Genomic DNA, 10,290 nt, shown 5'->3' with positions numbered 1-10,290 from the left:
ATGTGTTGTGTCCCACTGGCTTCACAAAGCTCCTGTGGCCTCCAGTGAGATGTCCTTCACCTGAGAGTGTGATTGGGGGAAAAGCGGTGGTTAGGTTAGCTACTGTCAATGATCAACGCTATATTGTAGACTATTGACACGGTCTAGAATTGGCCAGGATGCAAGGCATCACTTCTCATAACTTCTTGGTATAATATTTATTGATTGAGGTATTATGTTCCATGTATCACATTGTTTTCATTGAGTAAATAATAGGAAATGCAGTAAATCAAGAATCTGGTTAGAATGAGTGTCTTTGAGCAAGACAGCTAGCTAAGTAATCAGGGGAATTATTGCATAATATCCAAAAACTGCCCAAGACCCAATTGTTGGCAACACATCTCAATAGGGTCCAGTTGCTACATCCTCTCTCAGAGCAGTCATCCCTTTAGAAAGTGGGGGTGTCTTAAAGGACGATTCGGAAGAGGGGATTTCGAGAAGCGCTGGAACCGCCATGACTTGATATATCAATTATATTCAAATATTCAATAATAAATAATACATTGTAAAAAAGTTAAGGTAGCTAACGTTAGCTAGTACTTACATTTACGAAAAAAAATAGTTACATACATGGCTACCTGTAGGTAACATTCAAAGACACAGCTCACAATAGACATTTTCTTTGCATAACTGAAATGTCTTGCTGTCATCTCTGCAGAGTGCAGACCATGACTAACCTCCGATAACCCAAACGACGTCTTGAGTTGCACCTTTCAAAACCCCCACATCTTCTTATATGGTTCCTTTCTAAATGTCCACTCCTTTCGAAACCCCAACTTTTCCTAAGAGATTGATTTACATATCAGTAGGTGGCAGCATAGAGACCGTAAAGGGATGACCTCTCTGAGAGATGATGTCGCAGCTGGGCCGCTGTCCAGTGGCGGTTCAAGATCATTTCAACTGGGGGGGCCAAGCTGGGGCCAGTTGCATTAGACGTTATTGTTGTCATATCGTGTTCTTCACGTATTTCATACTCCATATTTAGGGGGGGCCACAAAAATGCCCCCCCCCCCCCCCACCGTCACACATCTGAACACATGTGCAGGAGGCGACAGGCATATATTTACAGCCTCGGCCTTCTGCAAAATGTACCTCTTGCCATTCCTCTGTATCGGTCGAGGATCTTGACACTACTGGGACGACTGGCGAGGACGCGCTCTCGCATTGTCCTCTCTGCGCGCTCCCGTGCCACCTTCAGTTCCAGTAGCTGTAGTTTCCTCCGCAATGCCCTGTTTTCTTTCTGGCTTTGAGAAATTTCCAAACGACACACTGCATAGTCGTCGTCTACGAGTTTACATATTTCTGTCACAGCTGCATTCGCTAGCACCTCCATGATGGAGGCTATTTGAGTGTGAAAAACAATACAGTTAGCCATTGTTAGCTAACGTTAGTATCTAGCTAGCTATCGTCCCCTAGATAACTTCTATTGACAACGTCTGGTCTCCAATGCGAATTAAAGACTACATGTGGTGAGTGTGTGATATTGTGCAGTTAAATTAGTCATATCTTGAGTTCCAGAGTGTTAATAAATCCCTAAATAACGCTAACCTGGAAACTGTTCTTGGTCACCGTTTACTTCTTTTTTGTATGGTTTTCCGGCAGACTAGACGCTGTGTTGCTTATTACTGCCTTTCACAGGTCGGAGTGTGAATCGCACATTTTGTTCACAAAAAAAGAAGCTCTAACAGATCCTGGATGGAAGCCCTTCTCTCAAAACCCCCTGCACTAAAATATCTGCTGCTGCTACTACCAAATCAATCTTCTGGGATTTCCATTCCATCTGTGCGGTACAATTAATGACCATAGCAATAAACAGACATTTGGGCACCCCCACAGATTTTTCCACTGAAACCACACACTCCTTTATCCCATGCCCTTTTGCACACTTTCACATTTCGGAATAAATGGTTTCCATGCGTATGATGCCATTCCATTTGCTCCAGCTATTATTATGAGCTGTCCTCCCCTCAGCAGCCTCCTGTGGCGCTGTTCTTTGAAATACGGTACTGCTTATTACGTTACACATCAAATCTCCTATGATCAGTATCTTTCAAACTGACAGCAAACTTGTTTAGAAAGAACAGTGTGTTAGCAAGAATACTGTAGAAAATAATATAATGACTTTATTCCATCTACATCACCTCAGTAAGGTAAATATTAAACTGTCCTTGTTTCAGCCTAGGTTTACTGTTTCTAGGCAATTCGACGGTAATGGAATTGCGCTGAGGCTCAGATTATTTTACTTAAAATAATTCCAAACAAAACCATTGATGTAAAAGTTTAACAAGCCATACAACTCTATGCACAATGACTACTTTTAACAAGTTACACTGAACATTTGACAAAAACACATTTGCAGGAATACCTATGCAGATGCAAAGTTTGGTAACAGAATCTCAATAAAATCTCCCTAAATGTTTTGTGACCACATTTTCCAAAAACTCTTAAATATTAAAAGATGTCTGCAGAAAGAATGGGGTGTCAGCTATGAAATGATACCTTTGGTTAGAATATTGATATTTTGGTTATTGAACTACAGTAAGTGAAGTGGATTTACACCCAGTAACAGAATTGCGGTAACAGAATTTAATCATGGGTCCCTCATCTGTACTACACAGAAGTGCATAATTATAGATATGTAATTTTCTTCATGTTGATATATCCTAAATAGGTACACAAAATGTATAAATATGCAATATCGTCCTTTGCATATTTTGGTTTTATTCTTCAAACTGGCTATTATTTTAATGGGGTGGCTGCGGTTACGGTTTTCTGGAACCCGATTCGTCGTGGCTGTTGATACAGAGATTTTTGCGCATGTGCAGGATTTTTTTTACGCCTCTGCTGCGCAAGTGGCTTCCACTTCCCCCTCATTGATATTGCGGGGAAACTTCATGTTGTAGGCCACAATGAAGATATGGTCGACATGTTCAAATTAGGCAGACAAATACTTTGTCTGTTGTAACAGAATATTTAGGCAAGCATTTGAAAACACAAGCAAGACATACAGGCAGTCAAAATAGCGATTCATTTCTCATTATCATTGCAAACATTGGCTAGTTATTTTTTCCGCAACTCTCGCAATGATATGACAGAGCTCGTTGAAGATCGAATGCAGCCCCCAGGACAAAATGAGTTTGACACCCCTTGTCTACATCACACAAAACTTAAAAACAAAATTAAGACATTAGGCAAGTTTCTCAGCTGGTAATCATGACAGTACGCGGTACCTCAAAGATAGTGATGACGCTCATTGACATTGTTGCACATGATAGCTATGAACTTTATAGCACACTTCAGACAGCCACGGTGAATGATAAAACGTGTTGATATAATTTTTCACCTGACACGATCACTTTGATTACTTTTAGTCATAGCCTATATAATATGTTGGCTTGCATAACTTTTTTTATTTTTTATTTTTTTCTTACCAAATCTGATTGTTGTTAAAACCTGTTGGGGCTAGGGGGCAGTATTTGCACGGCCGGATAAAAAAAACTTACCGATTTAATCTGGTTACTACTCCTGCCCAGTAACTAGAATATGCATATAATTAGTCGATTTGGATAGAAAACACTCTAAAGTTTCTAAAACTGTTTGAATGGTGTCTGTGAGTATAACATAACTCATATGGCAGGCCAAAACCTGAGAAGATTCCATGCAGGAAGTGGAAATCTGATTTGTGGAATCACCTTCAACACTTTGCCTATGAAACACACTGTGAGTTAGGATTCATTTAGCACTTCCTAAGGCTCCCACTAGATGTCAACCGTCTTTACAAAGTGGTTTGAGTCTTCTCCGGTAGAAACTGACCGAACGAGAGGCCTGGAAAGTTGGTCATAGGGGGAGGGCCATTACTACTATGACGCGGGCGCCCGTGGGTACCCTCTCGTTCCGAAACGTTTAGTAAGACAATGCAATCGTCCGCCTTGAATATTATTGAAGCTCTGATTGAAAAAGGCCCTAAAGATGTATGTTATACAACGTTTGACATGTTTGAACGAACGTAAATATATATTTTTTGCACATTCGTGATGACAAGTCCCGCGCGCCTCGTACATTATGAGTAGCCTTCGGAACGCGCTAACAAGAAGGAGCTATTGGGACATAAATTATTAACTTTTTCGAACAAAACTACATTTGTTGTGGACCTGGGATTCCTGGAAGTGCCTTCTGATGAAGATAATCAAAGGTAAGGGAATATTTACAATAGTATATTTGATTTTAGATGGTTCCAAGATGGCGCTAACCTGTATCGCCTAGCCTATTTTTCTGAGCATAGCACCTCGTTTATTGCAAAGTGTAATTTCCCAGTAAAGTTATTTTTAAATCTGGCAATGCGGTTGCATTCACGAGATGTTAATCTATAATTCTTTGAATGACAATATTAGATTTGACCAATGTTTTCGAATAGTAATTTTGTAAATTGTAGCGCTGATTCACCGGAAGCATTTGAGGGAAAATATTTTCTAAACATCACGAGCCGATGTAAAATGCTGTTTTTATATATAAATATGAACTTTATCGAACAAAAGAATGCATGTATTGTGTAACATGATGTCCTAAGAGTGTCATCTGATGAAGATTGTCAAAGGTTAGTGCATCATTTTAGCTGGTTTTCTGCTTTTGGTGATGCCCGTCTTTGCATTGAAAATAGCTGTGTGTAATGTTTTGTCAATGTACTGTCCTAACATAATCTAACTTTATGCTTTTGCCGTAAAGCCTCTTTGAAATCGGACAACGTGGTTGGATTAAGGAGGTGTTTATCTTTCAAATGGTGTAAAATAGTTGATTGTTTGAGAAATTGAAATTATTAGATTTTTGCTATCTTGTCAAGCAATCCCGTTACCGGGATGAGAACGGGAAGGGGTCCCATAGAGGTTAAAAGCGGAATTTTGACAATATTACCGTTATATCAACACATTCGTCACTCAACTTTATGTTGCGCTCCAAAGGGATGCATTGAAATAACATGTTGGTAATTAAATAATCGAAAGTAAAACGTGTTTAATTATTAGCCTAGTGGTTAAGTATTTAAGCATATCATGTGAAATAATTGGGGTGGTCTGGAGTCTAACTAAAATGACATAACCCCAGGTGTGTTCTCATTCCCTATTCAGATACCCTTAGTATAACCTTACAAAATGCACACTGCCAAATGGCAGTGATAAAGCAACACCTCTGTCAATAAATAGACATTCATAAATGACATAAGATATTCAATAGCAGGTAAACATAAACCAATCAGTATGGCACCAAGTCAATCAATACACTTAAAAACATAGTCATTTCACCATACATGTAAAAACATACACATTCAATAACAGTCAAACGGTGGCAACCTTTAAAAAAGCGGGGTACCCCTCAACTACTAGAGCTCTGTAGTGTAACATTTCTACGTTGCAGGCCTGTGCCTCGTCCCTCAACTAGATGAACAAGAGCAAGAGCAGTCCTTGCACTTGCGGTGTGAGTGTCCGTATTCAGTGCAGCTAGCTAATGAATAAATGTTTATTGGTAGGCCTATTTGGTCGTCATTTTCTCAGGTTAAGCCTAACATTTCGCGAAGCTATACACGGCGTTGCAAGGCTGCCATTTTTAGACTGTTGGCTGAGAAAATGGTGGCAATAATGTAATTACTTGTTAAGTAATTAAAGTTGGAAACTCAAACATAGCAGATTATCAAATTGATTTGAAATACAACAGAATACTAATCATCTACCAATTTATTATTTTGAATATACAACTGTCCTGTATAGGCTACCTGAACCTGCACGACATGAGCCGTCCTCGTGCTCTCTCCCAGCTGGAATAGAAAGTAGTGCGTAAAACCAGTCTATTAATGCCAAATAATACAGCCAGTCCACCCTCAACACTACCTTACTAGGGATTGTTTCATTATGCAGTGTACCATGTATAGCTATATACCGTCTTTAGCTGCGATTTAGGTGTTATTTATCAACTTTTTAACAAAAATTACACATCAAATAGCCTAACAATGAGGAAAAAAGTCGTCGGTTTGAGGATAAATGCAGACACTATTTATTGTTGAACTTAGCGGGTTTTGTCTTGCTAATAGCCTACACAAATGGGCTGCAATATTCAAGGTAAATTAAATTAGGCCTAAATCTAATTAAATCCAAGTTGAGACTCCCCTGGTCTCCTGAAGTCCTCATTTTTTTGTGTGCAAATGTTTTCACCACGGCCTATAGGTCCAGGTTGCGGGCCCGACTGTTTTCTATACTGAGTAATGCCAACCCAGACAGCCTTTCCTGAGACATTGTGCATTATCTGTTCATTGCTCTGCACACAATTTAAACTTCGTCTTCAATGATGCATGCTAAGATATACCATAGACAAGGGACTGCTGATATTGCACACAACTCAAACGCCGGTTCACCAGTATGAACGGAACTCGCAAACCGCCTTTTTTGTTCAAGCCCTCAATAACTGTTGTCCGCTAAATATGATATGTTTGCATCTGCCAATTTATTTCTGTCATATACAGTTAATCTTTCCATAACGTGTTGAGCTCGGCAATTAAAGAGAATGATTGGCTCAATTAAAGATGTTGCAGAACTGCTGTATTTTAAGCACTTTCCCCCTGTTTCCCTGATGTTGCTATGGCAATCAAGCTGTTTTTACCATCCCTGTCGCTTCTGCAAATCAAATCAAATGTTATTGGTCACATACACATGGTTAGCAGATGTTGTTGCAAGTGTAGCGAAATGCTTGTGCTTCTAGTTTCGACAGTGCAGTAATAGCTAACAAGTAAACTAACTAATACACACACAAATCTAAGGGATGGAATAAGAATATATACATATAAATATGGATGAGTGATGACCTAGCAGCATAGGCAAGATGCAATAGATGGTATAAAAATACAGTATATACATATGGGATGAGTAATGCAAGATATGTAAACATTATTAAAGTGACTAGTGATCTATTTATTAAAGTGGATAATGTTTTCAAGTCTGTATGTAGACCGCAGCCTCTCTGTGTTAGTGACGCTGTCTAACAGTCTGATGGCTTTAAGATATAAGCTGTTTTTCAGTCTCTCTGTCCCAGCTTTGATGCACCTGTACTGACCTCGCCTTCTGGATGGTAACGGGGTGAACAGGCAGTGGCCCTTGTGGTTGTTGTCCTTGATTATCGTTTTGGCCTTCCTGTGACAATGGGTGCTATAGGTGTCCTGGAGGGCAGGTAGTTTGCCCCCGGTGATGCATTGTGCAGACCGCACCACACTCTGGAGAGCCCAGCGGTTGTGTGCGGTGCAGTTGTCGTACCAGGTGGTGATACAGCCCAACAGGATGCTCTCAATTGTGCATCTGTAAAAGTTTGTGTGGGTTTTAGTTGACAAGCCACATTTCTTCAGTCTCCTGAGGTTGAAGAGGCGCTGTTGTGCCTTCTTTGCCACACTGTCTGTGTGGGTGGACACTTTCAGTTGGTCTGTGATGTGTACGCCGAGGAACTTAACTTTCCACCTTCTCCACTGCTGTCCTGTCAATGTGGATAGGGGGCTGCTCCCTCTGCTGTTTCCTGAAGTCCACAATCATCTCCTTTGTTTTGTTGACGTTGAGTGAGAGGTTGTTTTCCTGACACCACACTCCGAGTGCCCTCACCTCCTCCCTATAGGCTGTCTCGTCATTGTTGGTGATCAAGCGTACTGCTGTTGTGTTGTCTGCAGACTTGATGATTGAGTTGGAGGCGTGCATGGCCACGCAATCATGGGTTAACAGGGAGTACAGGAGGGCTGAGCACGCACCCTTGTGTGTACCCAGTGTTGAGGATCAGCGAAGTGGAGATGTTTCCTACCTTCACCACCTGGGGGCGGCCTGTCAGGAAGTCCAGGACCCAATTGCACAGGGCGGGGTTGAGACCCAGGACCTCAAGCTTAATGTTGAGCTTGGAGGGTACTATGGTGTTGAATGCTGAGCTGTGGTCAATGAACAGCATTCTTACATAGGTATTCCTCTTGTCCAGATGGGATAGGGCAGTGTGATGGCGATAGCCCTTATGCATATTCCATGATCGAAAGTTCTAAACACACTTCCTATCGGTGTGGCAATTTCCGGTCAGTCTAGTTGTTATCGACGATATAACGTTACTACCACTATGTCGCAGTTTTTTACTAGGTGTCTTCGGGACTTGCCTCAAATTAATATTAATGATGTACATCGAATTGTTAAATCAGCCTCAGAGACTCCAACTAGCAAGAATGAAAAGGGTTCAAGATGTCAGTGACAGATATAACGTTAGCTAGCTACAATCATTAGCTAGCTAATTTAACTATGAACTGTAGCTAGCTAGTTACATCGTAAAATTATGTAACGTTGACAGAATCTACCTGAGTGTGTGTATTTCCATTAGCTTGGTTAAGTTATGCTTGCTAGCTATATTTGCTAGCTAAAAATAATTGTTATTTATGTCTTCTACACAGTATCTAACAAAGATACATTGACAGGGGAGATCACCGTGAGGGCTGTCTGTCACAGGTCCATGAGGAAGAGTGAAAAGCCGCACAGCATGAGAGTAGGGAAAGGTTATAGATAGCTACTAGGGACCTTGTTAACATCTCCTGTGAGACACTGTCATTATGGTCAAAATGTGTTGGAGACAGTGTCAATGTTTAATCTTATCAGTAGATAGATATTAATGATGGGTCCCAATTTAGAATTGCCCACTTTACCAAATAACCTGTTAAGATCTGTTGATGCAGTGTTTGGTAATTGTGTTACTGAGACACAATCTATTCCTGTATAGTTAAATGAGCCCCTAGTTAATAAGACTAGACACTACTATGTTTCTTGTTATTTATGGGCCGCATCATTCTTGTTTCTCACTTCAGTCACTTCACAGATGGTGTTAAAGCACTCCGTACCAGTGATAGTGGTCCAAAGCCACTGCTCCTGTGTTGCAGGAAGTGTTCTGTGCAATCATCTGGTGGCCCTTCTTTACCAGACAGTGCACTACTCTCAACTAAACATTCCTGCTGCACCACGAGTTCACAGCTGCAGAGACACAGAACAGCGTTGGCACCAGCCAAGAACACTTGTGAGTCTATCAATATCCATTAAAAAATGCACCTGAAAAGTATTCAGTCTATGTAACAGTAAATCCTTTTTAATTAGGGTGTGAAACCAGGTCCGGTTGATGGGATAGAGTTCCGTAAACCTACTAACTCGTGTGCTGATGGAATAAGGTAAGTTGGAGGTTCCTAGAATGGAAACATTTTAGAAAACATTTTCTTGTGATTGTATCCAGATGATAATGACAAATGTTTGGGACAAAGACTGGGGGTAAATATATCATCTCTAAATCTGTATATTTAAATTAATTTTATTTGAACTTTCGGGCTTGTGCTGTTTCTGGAAAAGTTACATGAGTCTGTCATAGTAATCTCTCCAACCTGATGTTAAGGTTTTAAAATGTTTTGCAGAAGTTCTCTCTACAAAGCACTCAATGGATACATGCCTGACATGGACCTTCTCCGCGTCTCAGAAACGTATGCCAACTTTTCTCCACTTACTGCCCAAATCTCCTTTGCATTAGCGTAGCCTCTCCTGTAGCCTGTCAACTATGTGTCTGTCTATCCCTGTTCTCTCCTCTCTGCACAGGCCACACAAACACTTCACACCGCATGGCTGCTGCCACTCTAACCTGGTGGTCCCAGCGCGCACGACCCACGTGGAATTCCAGGTCTCTGGCAGCCTCTGGAACTGCCGGTCTGCGGCCAACAAGGCAGAGTTCATCTCAGCCTATGTTACCCTCCAGTCCTTCGACTTCTTGGCGCTGACGGAAACATGGATGACCACAGAAAACACTGCTACCCCTACTGCTCTCTCCTCGTCTGACCACGTGTTCTCGCATACCCCGAGAGCATCTGGCCAGTGGGGTGGTGGCACTGGAATCCTCATCTCTCCCAAGTGGACATTCTCTCTTTCTCCCCTGACCCATCTGTCTATCTCCTCATTTGAATTCCATGCTGTCACAGTCACTAGCCCATTCAAGCTTAACCTGTTTAGGATAGGGGGCAGTATTTTCACGGCCGGATAAAAAATGTACCCGATTTAATCTGGTTATTACTACTGCCCAGAAACTAGAATATGCATATAATTATTTTATTTGGATAGAAAACACCCTAAAGTTTCTAAAACTGTTTGAATAGTGTCTGTGAGTATAACAGAACTCATATGGCAGGCTAAAACCTGAGAAGATTCCATACAGGAAGTGCCCTCTGACCATTTC

General features: G+C 41.2%; 1 long non-coding RNA gene across 1 annotated transcript; it reads left to right on the top strand.

Annotated features, from left to right (window-relative positions):
- The first annotated feature begins 1,380 nt into the window (after positions 1-1,380).
- LOC115201952 (uncharacterized) lies at positions 1,381-9,591 on the top strand. The gene is made up of 4 exons (XR_003879853.1): positions 1,381-1,508; positions 8,891-9,096; positions 9,174-9,244; positions 9,482-9,591. It is a non-coding gene; the product is annotated as an uncharacterized LOC115201952 (long non-coding RNA).
- Positions 9,592-10,290: the final 699 nt, after the last annotated feature.

This window comes from Salmo trutta, chromosome 11 (genome assembly GCF_901001165.1).
Source record: "Salmo trutta chromosome 11, fSalTru1.1, whole genome shotgun sequence".
Lineage (NCBI taxonomy): Eukaryota > Metazoa > Chordata > Actinopteri > Salmoniformes > Salmonidae > Salmo > Salmo trutta.
The sequence above is the reverse complement of the archived record's forward strand: the minus strand, read 5'-3'. Positions and strand labels throughout refer to the sequence as shown.